Here is a 20,089-nt window from a genome sequence, read left to right on the forward strand (position 1 = left end):
AATTCTACCTAAATGCTGAAGCCCAAGTCAAATCCACTTTGAAAATAGATTTCATTCTTCTTTCCCATATGTTCCCCTCCTCCAATAGCATATAATCTCTACTGCTTGGAGTCCCATTAACATTTTGCTTATCTCCAGTGTAGACATGATATATTGTCTCATATTTCATCTGTTTGGTCATCTGTCTCACCTCTTCTATTGGATTCATGAGACCATATATAAATTAGTTAGCTCATTTTTAGTGTCTACTGTGCCAATTTATGGATACCACTTACTAGATTTTTTTTATTGTTGTTACTATTGTTAAATAAAAATTAGAAGAATGAAAAGAATAGCAACAACAATAATAATAGACAACAGAGAAAGGTAAATTGCAACTTAATGTAACTTGTGTCTCACAATCACAGGTATTAGAATGTAAGGAACAGTCAGTGTCCCACCAACACAGTAGTTTTTCAAACAAGATATTGAAGACAGAAGTCGTTTATAAGGAAGGATGGGATAAGATTACCTTCTCATTTCCTCTCATTTACTCTATACTGGGCCTTGAACACAGATATATAAGGTAATTTTTAGTTCTATTTGTGTTGGTTGTATATTGGGCTAGGTAACTATTATAATCCCTGTGTAGTTAATAAATAACAAGATATGTAACTAAAAAAGGTAAGCAACACAAACTAATTTATATCTCACTATACTCTACTGCTTTCTTTATGCTGGAATCCTTTATGTGGAACTCATATGAGCTCACTATGGAATTTGTGGGGCTAAGAATAAATTCTCTCATTTAGAAAGAAGAAGCTATGTATAATTTTGACCCAGATTCTTTACTTAAAATATTTCCCAGTACAGAAAATTTTCTTTCTATTTTTATTCTAACTCCAGATGCCTAGAAATCTTTTTTCTCCCTTGCTATCATTTTATGAATTATTCCGTATCTGGCCTTAACATAGAATTTCATGAAACAATAAAGATATCTCTATCTCTGTAGATATACCTATATTCTTTGTTTTAAGATTTTATTTATTTATTTGACAGACAGAGATCACAAGTAGGCAAAGAGGTAGGAAGATAGAGGGGAAGCAGGCTTCCTGCTGAGCAGACAGCACCATGTGGGACAGGATCCCAGGAACATAGGATCATGACCTGAGCTGAAATCCGGTACTTTAACCCACTGAGCTACCAAGGCACCCTGAGATACACCTATATTCTAATGGAGATTTTGGAATGCAAAGTAAAACATAATTAGTCTGAAAAGTACTGACCTGGAGATAAATTTTATGATATTTATTTTTAAATTTATTTAAAATTTATTTTTTTTAAAGATTTTATTTATTTATTTGACAGACAGAGATCACAAGTAGGCAGAGAGGCAGGCAGAGAGAGAGAGAGAGAGAGGGAAGCAGGCTTCCTGCGGAGCAGAGAGCCTGATGCGGGGCTCGATCCCAGGACCCTGAGATCATGACCCGAGCCGAAGGCAGCAGCCCAAACCACTGAACCACCCAGGTGCTCCTAAAATTTATTTTAAAATTAAGTTTAAACCTAACATACATTTCAGGTAGCCTACTTGACAAATCACTTTAAGTTAATAACTAGTTAGTCTTATCTTTTAAAGCATATGCAAAAAAAAAAAAAATACAACATATTATAGAGATGTTTTTCCCAGCATGCAATGCAAGGTTTACATCTTTATTTATTTATTTTTTTTATTATTATTATTTTTTTTAGGTTGTGATTCAACGCATTTTTTTTTAACTTTTTATTTTTTATAAACATATATTTTTATCCCCAGGGGTACAGGTCTGTGAATCACCAGGTTTACACACTTCACAGCACTCACCAAAGCACATACCCTCCCCAATGTCCATAATCCCACCCCCTTCTCCCAAACCCCCTCCCCCCAGCAACCCTCAGTTTGTTTTGTGAGATTAAGAGTCACTTATGGTTTGTCTCCCTCCCAATCCCATCTTGTTTCATTTATTCTTCTCCTACCCACTTAAGCCTCCATGTTGTATCACCACTTCCTCATATCAGGGAGATCATATGATAGTTGTCTTTCTCCGCTTGACTTATTTCGCTAAGCATGATACGCTCTAGTTCCATCCATGTTGTCGCAAATGGCAAGATTTCATTTCTTTTGATGGCTGCATAGTATTCCATTGTGTATATATACCACATCTTCTTGATCCATTCATCTGTTGATGGACATCTAGGTTCTTTCCATAGTTTGGCTATTGTGGACATTGCTGCTATAAACATTCGGGTGCATGTGCCCCTTTGGATCACTACATTTGTATCTTTAGGGTAAATACCCAATAGTGCAATTGCTGGGTCATAGGGCAGTTCTATTTTCAACATTCTGAGGAACCTCCATGCTGTTTTCCAGAGTGGCTGCACCAGCTTGCATTCCCACCAACAGTGTAGGAGGGTTCCCCTTTCTCCACATCCTCGCCAGCATCTGTCATTTCCTGACTTGTTGATTTTAGCCATTCTGACTGGTGTGAGGTGATATCTCGTTGTGGTTTTGATTTGTATTTCCCTGATGCCGAGTGATATGGAGCACTTTTTCATGTGTCTGTTGGCCATCTGGATGTCTTCTTTGCAGAAATGTCTGTTCATGTCCTCTGCCCATTTCTTGATTGGATTATTTGTTCTTTGGGTGTTGAGTTTGCTAAGTTCTTTATAGATTCTGGACACTAGTCCTTTATCTGATATGTCGTTTGCAAATATCTTCTCCCATTCTGTCAGTTGTCTTTTGATTTTGTTAACTGTTTCCTTTGCTGTGCAAAAGCTTTTGATCTTGATGAAATCCCAATAGTTCATTTTTTCCCTTGCTTCCCTTGCCTTTTGCGTTGTTCCTAGGAAGATGTTGCTGCGGCAGAGGTCGAAGAGGTTGCTGCCTGTGTTCTCCTCAAGGATTTTGATGGATTCCTTTCGCACATTGAGGTCCTTCATCCATTTTGAGTCTATTTTTGTGTGTGGTGTAAGGAAATGGTCCAATTTCATTTTTCTACATGTGGCTGTCCAATTTTCCCAGCACCATTTATTGAAGAGGCTGTCTTTTTTCCATTGGACATTCTTTCCTGCTTTGTCGAAGATGAGTTGACCATAGATTTGAGGGTCTATTTCTGGGCTCTCTATTCTGTTCCATTGATCTATGGGTCTGTTTTTGTGCCAGTACCATGCTGTCTTGATGATGACAGCTTTGTAATAGAGCTTGAAGTCCGGAATTGTGATGCCACCAACGTTGGCTTTCTTTTTCAATATCCCTTTGGCTATTCGAGGTCTTTTCTGGTTCCATATAAATTTTAGCATTATTTGTTCCATTTCTTTGAAAAAGATGGATGGTACTTTGATAGGAATTGCATTAAATGTGTAGATTGCTTTAGGTAACATAGACATTTTCACAATATTTATTCTTCCAATCCAGGAGCATGGAACATTTTTCCATTTCTTTGTGTCTTCCTCAATTTCTTTCATGAGTACTTTATAGTTTTCTGAGTATAGATTCTGTGTCTCTTTGGTTAGGTTTAACCCTAGGTATCTTATGGTTTTGGATGCAATTGTAAATGGGATTGACTCCTTAATATCTCTTTCTTCTGTCTTGCTGTTGGTGTAGAGAAATGCAACTGATTTCTGTGCATTGATTTTATATCCTGACACTTTACTGAATTCCTGTATAAGTTCTAGCAGTTTTGGAGTGGAGTCTTTTGGGTTTTCCACATATAGTATCATATCATCTGCGAAGAGTGATAATTTGACTTCTTCTTTGCCGATTTGGATGCCTTTAATTTCCTTTTGTTGTCTGATTGCTGAGGCTAGGACCTCTAGTACTATGTTGAATAGCAGTGGTGATAATGGACATCCCTGCCGTGTTCCTGACCTTAGCGGAAAAGCTTTCAGTTTTTCTCCATTGAGAATGATATTTGCGGTGGGTTTTTCATAGATGGCTTTGATGATATTGAGGTATGTGCCCTCTATCCCTACACTTTGAAGAGTTTTGATCAGGAAGGGATGCTGTACTTTGTCAAATGCTTTTTCAGCATCTATGGAGAGTATCATATGGTTCTTGTTCTTTCTTTTATTGATGTGTTGTATCACATTGACTGATTTGCGGATGTTGAACCAACCTTGCAGCCCTGGAATAAATCCCACTTGGTTGTGGTGAATAATCCTTTTAATGTACTGTTGAATCCTATTAGCTAGTATTTTGTTGAGTATTTTCGCATCTGTGTTCATCAAGGATATCGGTCTATAGCTCTCTTTTTTGGTGGGATCCTTGTCTGGTTTTGGGATCAAGGTGATGCTGGCCTCATAAAATGAGTTTGGAAGTTTTCCTTCCATTTCTATTTTTTGGAACAGTTTCAGGAGAATAGGAATTAGTTCTTCTTTAAATGTTTGGTAGAATTCCCCCGGGAAGCCATCTGGCCCTGGGCTTTTGTTTGTTTGGAGATTTTTAATGACTGTTTCAATCTCCTTACTGGTTATGGGTCTGTTCAGGCTTTCTATTTCTTCCTGGTTCAGTTGTGGTAGTTTATATGTTTCTAGGAATGCATCCATTTCTTCCAGATTGTCAAATTTATTGCCGTAGAGTTGCTCATAGTATGTTCTTATAATAGTTTGTATTTCTTTGGTGTTAGTTGTGATCTCTCCTCTTTCATTCATGATTTTATTTATTTGGGTCCTTTCTCTTTTCTTTTTGATAAGTCGGGCCAGGGGTTTATCAATTTTATTAATTCTTTCAAAGAACCAGCTCCTACTTTCGTTGATTTTTTCTATTGTTTTTTTGGTTTCTATTTCATTGATTTCTGCTCTGATCTTTATGATTTCTCTTCTCCTGCTGGGCTTAAGGTTTCTTTCTTGTTCTTTCTCCAGCTCCTTTAGGTGTAGGGTTAGGTTGTGTACCTGAGACCTTTCTTGTTTCTTGAGAAAGGCTTGTACCGCTATATATTTTCCTCTCAGGACTGCCTTTATTGTGTCCCACAGATTTTGAACCGTTGTATTTTGATTATCATTTGTTTCCATGATTTTTTTCAATTCTTCTTTAATTTCCCGGTTGACCCATTCATTCTTTAGAAGGATACTGTTTAGTCTCCATGCATTTGGGTTCTTTCCAAACTTCCTTTTGTGGTTGAGTTCTAGCTTTAGAGCATTGTGGTCTGAAAATATGCAGGGAATGATCCCAATCTTTTGATACCGGTTGAGTCCTGATTTAGGACCGAGGATGTGATCTATTCTGGAGAATGTTCCATGTGCGCTAGAGAAGAATGTGTATTCTGTTGCTTTGGGATGAAATGTTCTGAATATATCTGTGATGTCCATCTGGTCCACTGTGTCGTTTAAGGCCTTTATTTCCTTGCTGATCTTTTGCTTGGATGACCTGTCCATTTCAGTGAGGGGAGTGTTAAAGTCCCCTACTATTATTGTATTGTTGTTGATGTGTTTCTTTGATTTTGTTATTAATTGGTTTATATAGTTGGCTGCTCCCACGTTGGGGGCATCGATATTTAAAATTGTTAAATCTTCTTGTTGGACAGACCCTTTGAGTATGATATAGTGTCCTTCCTCATCTCTTATTATAGTCTTTGGCTTAAAATCTAATTGATCTGATATAAGGATTGCCACTCCTGCTTTCTTCTGATGTCCATTAGCATGGTAAATTCTTTTCCACCCCCTCACTTTAAATCTGGAGGTGTCTTCGGGCTTAAAATGAGTTTCTTGGAGGCAACATATAGATGGGTTTTGTTTTTTTATCCATTCTGATACCCTGTGTCTTTTGACAGGGGCATTTAGCCCATTCACATTCAGGGTAACTATTGAGAGATATGAATTTAGTGCCATTGTATTGCCTGTAAGGTGACTGTTATTGTATATGGTCTCTGTTCCTTTCTGATCTACCACTTGTAGGCTCTCTCTTTGCTTAGAGGACCCCTTTCAATATTTCCTGTAGAGCTGGTTTGGTATTTGCAAATTCTTTCAGTTGTTGTTTGTCCTGGAAGCTTTTAATCTCTCCTTCTATTTTCAATGATAGCCTAGCTGGATATAGTATTCTGGGCTGCATGTTTTTCTCGTTTAGTGCTCTAAAAATATCATGCCAGCTCTTTCTGGCCTGCCAGGTCTCTGTGGATAAGTCAGCTGCCAATCTAATATTTTTACCATTGTATGTTACAGACTTCTTTTCCCGGGCTGCTTTCAGGATTTTCTCTTTGTCACTGAGACTTGTAAATTTTACTATTAGGTGACGGGGTGTGGGCCTATTCTTATTGATTTTGAGGGGCGTTCTCTGAACCTCCTGAATTTTGATGCTCGTTCCCTTTGCCATATTGGGGAAATTCTCCCCAATAATTCTCTCCAGTATACCTTCTGCTCCCCTCTCTCTTTCTTCTTCTTCTGGAATCCCAATTATTCTAATGTTGTTTCGTCTTATGGTGTCACTTAATTCTCGAATTCTCCCCTCTTGGTCCAGTAGCTGTTTGTCCCTCTTTTGCTCAGCTTCTTTATTCTCTGTCATTTGGTCTTCTATATCACTAATTCTTTCTTCTGCCTCATTTATCCTAGCAGTTAGAGCCTCCATTTTTGATTGCACCTCATTAATAGCTTTTTTGATTTCAACTTGGTTAGATTTTAGTTCTTTTATTTCTCCAGAAAGGGCTTTTATATCTCTCGAGAGGGTTTCTCTAATATCTTCCATGCCTTTTTCGAGCCCGGCTAGAACCTTGAGAATTGTCATTCTGAACTCTAGATCTGACATATTACCGATGTCTGTATTGATTAGGTCCCTAGCCTTCGGTACTGCCTCTTGTTCTTTTTTTTGCGTTGAATTTTTACGTCTTGTCATTTTGGCCAGATAAGAGTAAATGAAGGGGCAAGTAAAATGCTAAAAGGGTGGCAACAACCCCAGAAAAATATGCTTTAACTAAATTAGAAGAGATCCAAAATCGTGAGTGGGGAGAAAGGGGATAAAAAGAGGTTCAAAAAGAAAGAAAGAAAAAAAAAGAAAAGAAAAAAAAATTTTTTAAAAAAGAAAACACCTGAGAAAAATGTAAAAAAGAAAAAATATATATATTAGATAAACTAGTAAAAAATCGTTAAAAAAGAAAAAGGTAACAGTTAAAAAAAAAATTTTACCCGAAGGCGAGAAGAAAAAGAAAAAAAAAAATGAAAAAGAAAAAATTAAATTAACTGCAAGACTAAAAAAAAAATCACAGGAAAAAAGCCATGAGTTCCGTGCTTGGCTTTCTCCTCCTCTGGAATTCTGCTGCTCTCCTTGGTATTGAAACCGCACTCCTTGGTAGGTGAACTTGGTCTCGGCTGGATTTCTTGTTGATCTTCAGGGGGAGGGGCCTGTTGTAGTGATTCTCAAGTGTCTTTGCCCCAGGCGGAATTACACCTCCCTTACCCGGGGCCAGGGTGAGTAATCCGCTCGGGTTTGCTTTCAGGAGCTTTTGTTCCCTGAGCGCTTTCCGTAGAGTTCCGGAGGACGGGAACACAAATGGCGGCCTCCTGGTCTCCGGCCCGGAGGAGCCGAGAGCCCAGGGCCCCACTCCTCAGTGCGCCCTCAGAGAACAGTGCCCAGTCACTCCCGTCTGCCTGACCTCCGGCCGCGCTCCGAGCTCACCGAGCCTGCGATCGGTTCAAGGTCACCCCGAGCTGCGAGCTCACTGTCGGCTCTGTCTCTGTAGCCGGCTTTCCCGTTCCAATACCCGCAAGCTCTGCGACACTCAGACACCCCCGATCCTTCTGTGACCCTGCGGGACCTGAGGCCACGCTGACCCCGCGTGGGCTTCGCCCCGGTTTAGCCTCTGGAGCGATGTCCCTCAGCGGAACAGACTTTTAAAAGTCCTGATTTTGTGCGCGGTTGCTCCGCCGCTTGCCGGGAGCCGGCCCCTCCCCCCGGGGTCTATCTTCCCGTCGCTTTGGATTCACTTCTCCGCCGGTCCTACCTTTCTGAAAGCCGTTGTTTTTCTGTTTCCAGAATTGCTGTTCTTCTTCTCTTCAATCTGCCGATGGATTTTCAGGTGTTTGCAATCTTTAGATAAGCTATCTAGCTGATCTCCGGCTAGCTGAAGCAGTCTCAGCTTGCTACTTCTCCGCCATCTTGACTCCCCATCTTTATTTATTTTATAAGATTTATTTACTTGAGAGAGAGAGAGAGATCATGTGGGGTGGGAAGAGAGAGGGAGAGAAGCTGACTCCCCACTGAGAGCAGAGCTTGATGCAGGCCTTGATCTCACAACCCTGAGATCATGATCTAAGCTGAAATCTATTTGCCCCGAGGTTTGCATCTTTAATAGAAAATATATTTTGATGGACACCTGGGTAGCTCAGTTACTTAAGCATCTGCATTTGGCTTGGGTCATCTATCCCAGGACCCTGGGATGGAGATCCTGAGATGGAGCCCTGCATTGGGTTTCCTGCTCAGTGGAGAGTCTGCCCTCTCCTTCTGTCCCTCCTGCTGCTAGTGTTCTCACTTCCTCAAATAAATAAATAAAATATTAAAAAGAATATTTTGACAATTCTCTGTTTCAAAAATATGTCAAATCAAATCATGTTTTTCCCAATTAACCTAGAGCCTGAGAATTCTCAGATTATGATAGTAAAAATTTCATATTTATGCACTCCCTCCTTTGAATGATTATATATCAGTGTTCTTTGCCATGTAACTTGTCTGACTTGTATAAAAGTAGTATACTTCTATACCCAATTGATTTTAGGCTGGGCCATGTTACTTGGTTTAGTCAATGAAATAGAAACAAAAGCAAAATTTTATCAGTTCTGTGCAGAAGCTTTAATAGTCATTGCATATATTTGTCACTTTCTTATTTCTGCCCTTGCCATGAAAGAACAGCATATATTCAGAGAATTTCTCCTTTAGCCTTGCTTCCAGAATGAGAAAACATGAGGAGCAGACCATAGCCCTAAATCAGAACACCTGAGTCTGACACAGTCTGAAGTTGAACTATAACTCACCTGAAGACTATTTTGTAAGGGAGACAGAAGTTTGCTACTGTAAACCACTGCAATTTGGGATTATTTGATGGAAAAAAGAATTTAGATATTATAAGGGCCTTGTCAAATATCTACCAAAGACAATTTTTACTATCTAAGACCTGGCAAATAATTGACTGGGATTCAAAAGACATCAAAGTCTAGCTTATATTGCTAAGTTTATCTGAAAATCCAACAAATTGTGTTTTTAGGCCTGTAGCCTTTGAAATTTTCCCTGGAGACTTCCACTTCTTTGTAGATGGAGTAGGCATACTTCTTTCTATTTTTCCCCACCGAGTACAACTGAAAGCCTGGGCATTCTATATAAAATAAAGATAAGAATACTCTGAAAGAAGGACAGAAGGAAATAGATTGGTCAGAGACCTCAGAAACTGTTGATAAAACAGTGTTTAGTAGTCTAGGTTTTCTTTTTGCCTCATATATCCTAGACTTCTAGCTGAAGAAATGGGAAACAAGGAAGTATAATGCAGCACAGGCAAAAATTTCACAATTAAAGCCTGTTTTCTCTATTCAAAGGTGCAGCCTAGCAAGACAGAAATTTTAAATAATAACTGCTTTGCTCCAGGCAAACGCTACAGAAAAACTGTGGCCCCGCTTGAACCACAACAGCAAATGCTAAGCAGGAAACTTAGACTTCTATACCTGCAAGGCTGTCATGGCAACTAAACATGTCACTGGAATGCCAAAAAGGGGAGTGGAAGTTTTACCCCCACTGGATGGTAACAAAGAGGACACCTTGCCCCCTCTCCACTATAATACTGCCAAAGGAGACCTAGAGGAGAGTCAAAACATTTACCATTATCCAGTTGAAATGAGGTTCATTTCATGATAATGCCAATGGAGCCCCAAGAAGACCATGCTGCCTAGCAGTAACAAAGAACCTCCCCTGCCCTGAATGCTACCATAAAACAGTATATGCTTATTAAAATTAGAATGGAAGAAATATATTTGATGAAAACACTTATCAAAATAAGCAAGAATAACTCTATTACTATCAGATAAAATAGACTTCAGAGCAAAGAAAATTATAAGACACAGACAGAGACATTATATAATGGTAAAATGTCCAATCTACCACAGCAATACGATACAGCTATCATAATTCTTTAAGTACCAAACTGTTGTTGAGCTGCAAAATATATAAAACAAAACCTGAGAGAACTAAAAGGAAGAAATGAACATATTCACAATTATAATTGGAGACCTCCACACCCATTTTTCAACTACAACTACAAATAAAATTAGCAATTATTTAGAAGAGTTTAATAATACCATTTATCAATAGGATCTAATTGACATGTATAGAACATTCTACCTGATAATAGTAGAAAACATGTTCCTTTCAAATTCTCATAAAATAAATACCAAATACACGATTATCTTAGGCCATGAAACTTCAACAAACTATAAAACTTCAGGGAATTCTGGGTGGCTCAGTCAGTTAAGCATCTGCCTTCAGCTCAGGTCATGATCCCAAAGTCCTGGGATGGAGTCCCACATCAGGTTTCTTGCTCAGCGAGGAGCCTGCTTTGCCCTGTCACTCTGCCTGCTGTTCCCCCTGCTCAGGCTCTTTCTCCTCTTCTCTCTCTCCAAAAAATAAATTAATAAATCTTTAAAAACTTTAAGACTTGAAATCCTACAGAGAGTGTTCTCTGACCACATGGAATCAAACTAGAAATAAATAACAGAAAAATAAAAATAAAACTTGAAACACTTGAAAATTAAATCACACCCCTTTAAATAATCCATGAATCAAAATTTTAAAGAAAATTTTTTAAAGTGCCTTGAATTAAATGAAAGTACAACAAATCAAATTTTTTGGGTTACAGATTAAGCAGTGCTAAGAGGGAAAATTGTAGCACTAAAAATATACATTAGAAAAGAAAAGTTCAAGTGGTGTCTGGATGGCTCAGTAGGTTAAAGCCTCTGCCTTCATCTCAGGTCATGATCCCAGGGTACAGGGATCTAGTGAGCCCTGCATCAGGCTCTCTGCTCAGCAGGGAGTCTGCTTTCTCCTCTCTCTCTGCCTGCCTGTCTACTCTCTTTCTGTCAAATAAATTAGAAATCTTAAAAAAAAAAAAAAGAAAGAAAAAGTCTCAATACAACAATCTAAACATCCACCTAAAAAAAATAAATAAATAAAAAGAAGAGCAAAATAAGCCTGATGAAAACTGAAAAAAAAAATTAAATGAATGTAAGAGAATAAAAGAAGTGAAAACAGAAAAACAACAGAGAAAAATCAATTAAACTATAAGCCAATTCTTTGTAAAGTCTAATAAAATTAACAGATCTCCAGCAACAATGGCAAAGAAAAAAACAGAAATGACACACCATGAAATGTTATGGGATATTACTACAGACACTGTTGACTTAAAAGGATAAAAGGGGCATACACCAAATAACTTTCTTTACATAATGTGACAGTTTCCAAAAATTGGACTAATTCCTCAAAGAAAACAAATAACCACAACTCACCTGATATGAAATAGACTGAATATCCCTATAACTACTAAGAGAATTGAACTTGTCGTTGTCAAGGACAGGAAGCTTTACTGGAAAACACAAACATTTAAGGACAAATTAACAGCAATTTTATAATCTCTTTGTAGAAAATAGGGAAAAAAAGAAAAGGAACATTTTCTTTCTTCCCTTCTTTCTTTTTTTAAAGGAACACTTTCCTATTCATTTTATGACATCAGTGTCACAAAAAATCCTCAAAATAATAGCTAATAAAATTGAGAAAAAAATATTATACACCATAGCCAAGTATTCTCAGATAGCAGTTTAGTTCAGTAATTGAAAATCAATCAACACAATCCATCATATTAACAAGCTAAGGAAGAAAAGTTGCATCATCCTATCATCAAATCCAGGAAGTAAAAAAGACAAATTTTAACAATGATTCATAATAACAGCTCTCAGAAAACTAGAAATGGAAGGGGAAATTCCTCAATAGATTAAGAAAAGAAAAACAAACAAAAAAGAAAAGAAAAGAAAAAAGAAAGAAAAACAGCTATCATTATACTTTGGTGAAAGGTAATGCTTTCTTCTTAAAATTGAGAACAAAGCAAGGGTGTCTGCTCTCCTTTTTATGCAACACAGTGCTGGGAGTTCTAACAAGTACAAAAAAGGCAAAAAATGGAAATGAAAAACATTTGCAGATGACATGATTTGCCCCATTAAAATCTTATGGAACCTAAAATATTGTGAATATTGTGTTATTATCTTATTGGTTTTACTTATTACAATAGGTTTCATGAAAATGTGATATGAAAATGCTAACAAAAGACAAATTACTTCAAACTTTTCACTTATCTTCAGTGTTTTATTCCTAGCAAAGTCAATCCTATTTGGATAGGATATGTAGTGTTATAATGCTGTGAGGTTAAAAGAAGAGATTATTTAGATCCCTCCACTGTTGAATGCCAAGGTTGAGTTACTGGGCCTAAGACCAGGCAGTGACCCACAAAAAGTACAAGAAAAATAAGGATGGGTGTTTGACCACATTCAGGACAACTTTTTAAAGGCCAACCAATGAGAAATGTATAGAAAGTGTCGACTGTGAAATTTGAGCATCTCAAAATTCAGCTCATATATGATGAACTATAAACTTTCCCTAATAATTGATTATCTTGGCACACCCTTTGAGATGCTGTTCAGAACAATTCAAAGTTATTAAGAAAAAAAAACTTTAAGAAATATTGAGATGGGGGTTAAATTTTATTGCTTCTCATCCTTTCATTCCAAAGAAACCTTTCATCTCATAGCTTCAAACTTTGATACTCTGACCGAACTTCCTTTCTTTCGACTGAAGTCATGATGTCCTCTTAAGTTATATGCCTAGCAGTGGAACTTGCTTGCTTTCTTTCAACTAACATTATGCTGGGCCAAAGATATCCTGTATAAATAAAACAAGTTTCCGCTTATAATATGTAAAAAGTTTTTATACAAAGTGTTCTGCCCAAATCTAGATTGTCCATTTTTCTCTTATTGCACATTTGCATCCAGAGAGCAACTTAGATCTTTGGTGTGATTTGAATATATCTAGAAATAAAATTTATAAATCCTCAGTGTGATTTCTGTGACTATTGATTGAGTGTTAGTCCAAGCTGGGGCACAAAATTATTTAGTATACTACATCAATTACCCAAGGCAAATTAAAAACAAAAAATGCATGTTTTAGATAATGGTCAAAGCAATAGGGAAATGATTACTTATTAATCAAAGTCCCCTTGGAGTCACAGTAATATTATCTTCATTACAGAGATATTATGCACACACACACACACACACAAAAACAAAACCAAAAAGATATCATACATACATATATATGTATACTTATAAAAGGTGAGATAGAGAAGGAGTAAAAGAAAGAGAGAGAGAAAGAGAGAGAACACCAAAAACCATTCTGAATGTAAACTTTATTTTGAATGTAAATCATCTTGGTGAAATGCTGGTAAAGAGTACATGGAAATTCCCCCCTACTTCATTTGCAAATTTTAAGTTGAGAGTTATTTACTAATTCTTAAAAAGTGGTATTTTGAAAATAAAACTTCATGAAACTTCTCCAAATTAAGACTTATTCAGGGACAAAGGCAACAGTAGGAATCACTAGTGGTATATAGATAAATTGAATAATCTTTATATTGTTAATGCTTATTTACATTTACAGATAGTTTCACGAAGATTGAATTTTCAGGCATTTTACTTGTCTTTCCTACAGATTAAAAAAAATAGAATTATGAGCAGAGTAGAAAGGTCATGCTTAAAAGTAATACAAGATACATATAACAAGCTGGGGAACAAAGGCAGTGTTGAAATGACATTTCATTCTTTCTATCCATCCAAGAATAGAGAATACATGAATCACTTTGACATAATATCGAGTCTTTTTGTCTTCTGCAGTGATTTTCTCATGTGTGTATAAGTAATGTTATTTTTGTAGGGAGAAAATGGATATTTCAATAACTAAAAATAGGGTTATTAAATGAATAATGCATAACTGACACTTATTTAAAGAAACTAGGTATCTGTGACATCTATTCTGAAAATGGGAAAGCTCACTTCCTAACCCAATTAAGGAAAATTTAAACAAATGAAAATAATGATTAGTTCTAATGGGCTTGTCCATCTTAAAATCAGATATAAGCCAAATAAGGGAAACTGCTATGGGTATGTAAGTAAAGGGAAAACTAAGCATATATTGACATTTCTTCGTATTTGTATAAATTGTCACTGAAAAGATAAACATGAGGCTGAGAAGGAGGGAGGAATAGAGCTTAATAGAAATGAAGCTGAGATGGACTTTACAATAACTTTTTACAAATTATTTTGAAATACTTTTGCCTTACATAAAAGTTATAAAATAATACACAGAATACTGTGTACCTTTCTCCAAGCTTTCCCAAATAGTATTATATCACATAGCTAAGAAAATTAACATTAGTAAATACTATTAGTTGAAATACAAATTTTATTCAGATGATGCCAGTTTTTCAAATGTTCACTTTCTGTTTCAGAATCCAACCAAGATTTCTCTTACATCTACTTGTTATGACTCTTCAGTCTTTTTTTTTTTAAGATTTTATTCATTTATTTGACAGAGATCACAGGTAGGCAGAGAGGCAGGCAGAGAGAGAGGAGGAAGCAGGCTCCCCCACTGAGCAGAGAGCCGGAAGCAGGGCTCAATCCCAGGACCCTGGGATCATGACCTGAGCCGAAGGCAGAGGCTCAACCCACTGAGCCACTTAGGCACCCCTCTTCAGTCTTTTTTAATCTGACAGGTCCTTATTTTTCCCCCTGATTTTATGAAACTTTTGAAGAGTGTTGTTCAGATATTTGAAGTCTTAATTTGGGTTTCCATTATGCTTTTTTCACAATGATATTAAAGATGCACACTTTGGGGAAGAAGACCACAAAAAATGAACCCTTCTTAGCACATCATTATCAGGGGGCACATGGGATATGTCTCATTACCAGTGATGTTAATCTTGATCATGCACTAAGGTGGAGTCTGAGGGTTTCTTCATTGTAAATCATTATTTTCCCTTTGTAATACTACATGTTTTAAGAAAGATAAGCTTAAATGAGATGATGTAAAAATCTGTTTCTTCTTCTATTGTCAACCTATCTTAGCATTCACCAATGGATATTAACTACAGCAATCACTACCATGGTTTTCTAATGGTGGATTTTTAGATCCCTCAGGATATATTAATTCAAAATCTTTTGGTGGAAGGAGTTGTTCCTTCTCAACCTCTTATTTATTTAATATCTTATTTATGTCATTATAAACTCACTGTATATTTTATTTGATTTAATTTTAATTCCTTTCTGTTTCTGTCATGTCAACTTCCTTTAAAAACTCTTTGTAGTGGTTTTTCTAGGGTTTTCAATATACATGTTAAAATTATCTAAGTACATCTTTAATAACAATCTACTGCTTTACACAGAGTGCCAATACATTATAACCTAGTATCCCAAATCTTCCCTTCTCTCTCTGGTGACATTGTTATTTATTTCACTTATTCATATAACTATCCAAAACACTACTACTGCCCAACTTGTTGTTCTTTAGGTCAGTTAAGAATAAGACAAAAGGAAAGAATTCATTTTACCTTCACTTATTCCTTCTGTGATGCTCTCCTTCTATGGAAATTCAAGTGTCTGATCTATATCTCTTTCCTTAGCTTGAAAATCTTCTTTTTTTTTTTTTTTTAGTTTTTTTGTGTTTATTTCCAGCAGTATGATGCAAAACACTGAGCAGGGACCATGTCATCCTGGCCTCCATGATAGAGAGAAGCCAAGCCACACTGAAGATCAGAGTCAGCAGTAATTCTTGCCTTCCTCAAAATACAAAACCTGAAATCCTTAGTTTTTCCTATTAAATAGCAATCACAAAGTCCTTATTCAGATGCTCTCATTAGTGAGAATTACATAGGAAAAATATAAGGATAAAAACATTTAAAATTCTTGAGTATACTCAGTTGCAATTTTTATGGTTAAAATACCATTAAAATAGCACCAATAGTTATACAATAACTTTATGTTCCAATGTCCACGGCTAGGAACACATATTTTTCAGTCTGATGGGATCAGGTCATACAAGAACTGTATTCTAATAACAAAAATCATTTTCTCTTCCTTCTCAGCCCATATTCAGCAGATCACACATTACCTGCTCACTCTTCTTCAGATGAGAGTAAACCTTTGCTGTAATCTGCATCACTTCCTTTGGATTCACACGTCTAGAGGTCAAACCATGCCCTTCTCAAACACGACCTGTTTGGGTGGCAAGGGGCCCTGTGCAGACAGATTTGCAGATACTCCCATACTCCCTGTAGCTAAGGGTCAAAACTGAAGGGAGCTGCTGTGCCTGGAGACCCAGTGAGGACCCACTGTCCCCATGTATCAGCACAAAAGGTTGTCATCCAAGTGTTCTTTCAATTTCCCTGCATTCTTTGTCTTTAAGTTGCTTTTCCCTTTTGTGATAAGTGTGAGGAATTTGGAAACTGGAGTTTCAAAGGCATAAATGCGTGTTAAGAAAATGCCTTGATTATGAAAGGAAGTTCATTTCATGCAGTCAAGAGCTCTACCCTGGGCACAGTAGGGTATGCACACATTCAGATTTTATTATTTTTTTTAGAGAGAGAGAAAGAGAGAGAGAGCATGATAAGGAGGGAGGGTCAGAGGGAGAAGCAGACTCCCCGCTGAGCAGGGAGCCTGATGTAGGACTTGATCCTGGGACTCCAGGATCATGACCTGAGCCAAAGGCAGTCACCTAACCGAGTGAGCCACCCAGGCACCCTCAGATTCTAAATCCCTTGAAATTTCACCATCACTGTTTGTAGTTCCTAAGAAATGAGGCTCTTAGTAGGTAGGACACCCTGTGTGGTAGGAAGCCTATGCAGGATATGCAGATTGTCCATATTGCCACAGATTAGGTCTGAATGTCATTGCAGGATGCCAACAGGAGAAACTCCACTGAGAAATGCCATTTTTATCAAGTAAGCTAGAGCCTGAAGCAGTTGATATTTTAATTCCTTTTGAATAAGCTTCAAAGGGCCCCTGGCTTTCAAAAGTAGAATAGGCAAAGTGTTCAGCCAACCCTGCTTATATTTAATTACTCACCTTACAGTGTTTTCACTTGTTGGTCATTAACACAGATGATGAGCCAGAGGGGATAAAAAAAAAAAAAGAAGAAGTAACCAACTTGTTTATTTGCCTCTAAATCAAACCCAATTTTTATTTAAGGTTCCAAATATTTAGATAACTTGCCCACTAATTTTTATTTTACTCCATGTTTTGCACATCCTTTCCCAGAGCCACAGTGCCTCTCACTCCACTTTATTTGTTGGTTTAAATGTTTTCTGCAGAGAGAAACAGTCACAGATGGACTTCTTAAAATGGGAACACTGTTGTTCATTTGTGCTGGGGGAAAATACTTTATTTTTCTCACCTTTTCAAATACTTTCTTTAAGCCTCATTGTAGCATGATAAGTAGGATGTGTCTACACAGTTTGTTTTTTTGTTTTTGTTTTTGTTTTTAGTTTACCCTGTGTGAGTATCACTGAATTATTGAATCTGTAAAATGTTGTCTTACATTGTATTTGGGGAGGTTTTACAAGGGCATGGTTTGACCTCCAGTATAGAAATAATCCACTAATTCAAATAATTGCTCTCTGAGCACTGGACTCTCTCCACTCTCCTCTGGGCATGTGGGTGTTAGACTTAGGATATTGTCCCACCAGGTCCTACGGCTCTGCAATGGTTTCAGTTTGCTTTCCTCTCTGGATAATTGGATTATAATTATTTGCACATTGGATAATTGCTATGGGTCTATCTTCAAATTTACGAACTACCCATTGTCTGCCTTCCACACACAAGTCCATCCAGGGAATGTTTTATTTTATCTACTATAAGTTTCAGTTCCAAAATTTCTGTTTCTTTTTCTTTTTTTTCATAGTTTGCCCCTTCTTTATTGAGAGTTTTACTTTCTCTTCACTATCTACCCTGATCTCAAGGAGTGTAGTTATGGTAGGTAGTTGCCTCAATATCTTAGATAATTTCAACATCTAGGTCATCTTGGGATCAGCCTCTGTTGATTGTCTTTTCCCTTGGATTATCAGTTATCATTCTGGGACCCTTTGTATGTCAAATACATTTGGGTTTTATCCTGGGTATTTTTTTAATGTTATATTTTAAAATCTCTGTCTCCTGTTGAAGTGCTCTGGAAAATATTAAATTTTGTGGGTTTTATTTTTATAGGCAATCAGCCCTGTTTGGCTGAGACAGGCTCAGTTTTGTGGGCAGAATTCCAGTCTCACCACCTGACGATCTTGCTGAGCTGAGTGGACGTGGCCCATGCACTGGTGTCTCAGGGGTTTGTCCAGGAAGTGATCTATGGTCTCTGTCATGGTTTAGTGCTCAAAGTTTAGTGCTCCACTGCAGTGTGCTGGTCTTTTCTGCACAGATGTACTTTGGAGGCCACCCTAAGATTTGTGTCTGTTCAGATGTGGACTTAGGAATTTCCCTTGTCAAGGTGTGTCCTCTGCCAGTGCTCCCAGATCTCACGGCCCTCGGGGTCTCCCCTTGTGTTGGGAGGTGCCTGTGTACAGCCACTTCGTGCAGTGGAGACAAGAAAAGAAACAATAAATCTTAGACTACTGGGCCCTCCTATCCAGTTTAATGCATCTGACCAGAAAGACAAGTTTTCTCATAGGGTTTTTGGTTCTCCTGTTGTCACTGCTGCAAAGAGCATGGGGTTTGAGCTGCCACAGGACATGGCCAGGAAGAAAAGAGTCAGCCAAAAAAGGACAGAAAAGAGAAATCAAGAAAGCAACTGATTTCCTCTCATACTGCCAGCCTCTTGGTCTCCTGAGAACCCCACTCCTGGCCCTCAGACTGATAGATGGTAAATCTCAAGACTCTGCTCTCTGTGTCTGCCTGTTGTTCTGGACTAGAGTGGTCTTCTAGGTCAAAGATGGAACATAAAAAAGGAAACTTAGCCAGTGCAGCTTCTTGAACTCTGATTTCCCTTCGTAATATAACTTTAATGAACTCTCAGAATCCTTGAGTAGTTGCTTTCTGGATTTGTTAAAAAACAAAATTAACGGAGTAGATCTGATGCATCTTATTGGCTTTATTCAATAATTCATGCCTTGGGCAGCATCCCTTCTAGCAAACGGGAAGGAGCTCCGAGGAGTGGTACACAATGAACATCTCTCAGAGGCGGATGGAGGCAGGAGAACACCATCTGTAGCAAAGAGTGGATTGATTCAGGCAAGGTCGCCCTCCTACAGGGACAGGTCTATCCGGCCAGTGTCCTCACTAGCACTGACAAGGCGATGCCAGATGGACATTCCGGGAGGGCTGAAGCCACAGGTGGGTTGGGTGTTAAGTCTTGTCTGCCGTCAGGGGACTTAATACAAGGGACCCCCTTTGGGTCCTGTTGTTTCTTTCTCGACAGTTTTAATTAGGCGGTGTTTGGGGTTTTGTGTGGTGTTTTGTTTTGTTTTTATAGCAGCAGAGAAGGCTGCAGGGTGCGTGCTCTACCGGCAACAACTTCTTGGCTGTCGCTACATACCCACTGTGCATACAGCTGGACTGGGGACACGGACAGAGGGAAGGAGAGAAAGGGAGAGAGAGAGAGAAGAACAAGGAAAGCAAAACAGTGGGAGGCAAGAGGGAGTCGGAAAGCGTCGATGCTGTGCGTAAAGAAGACCTGACGACCTGCTGTGACAAGGACATCAGTGTCCTAGCCCTGAATGCGGAGGTGGACGGAGCGAGGTCTGTGTCCTCCTGTCGCAGGAGAGCACGGAGGCGAAGGAAGCACAGCGCAGGAGCTGGGTGCTGTGGAGCTGCTCCACGCAGGAGCGCCGGGATGTGGTCAGCACGAGGACAGCTGCCAGCGGTCCGCGTCCGCAGGCCCCGGCGCGCGGGGACCCACAGCCCCGTGGCGTTTCAGTGGCTCAGCCGCGGGGAGTCGCGGTGACCCGCCGCGTCCTGAGTGGCAGAGCGGCTGCGCGGCCGCGAGGAGGACTAGACGCCCAGGAGCAGCCGCAGCTGGGGGAGCAGAGCG

General features: G+C 38.5%; 1 pseudogene across 1 annotated transcript in view; it reads right to left on the bottom strand.

Moving 5' to 3' along the window:
• The window catches only part of LOC309852188 (cAMP-dependent protein kinase type II-beta regulatory subunit-like), a 245,907-nt pseudogene that overhangs the window by 42,207 nt on the left and 183,611 nt on the right, over positions 1 to 20,089 (bottom strand). The window lies entirely within an intron of this gene.

Source organism: Mustela nivalis, assembly GCF_964662115.1.
Source record: "Mustela nivalis genome assembly, chromosome: 17".
Taxonomy (NCBI): domain Eukaryota; kingdom Metazoa; phylum Chordata; class Mammalia; order Carnivora; family Mustelidae; genus Mustela; species Mustela nivalis.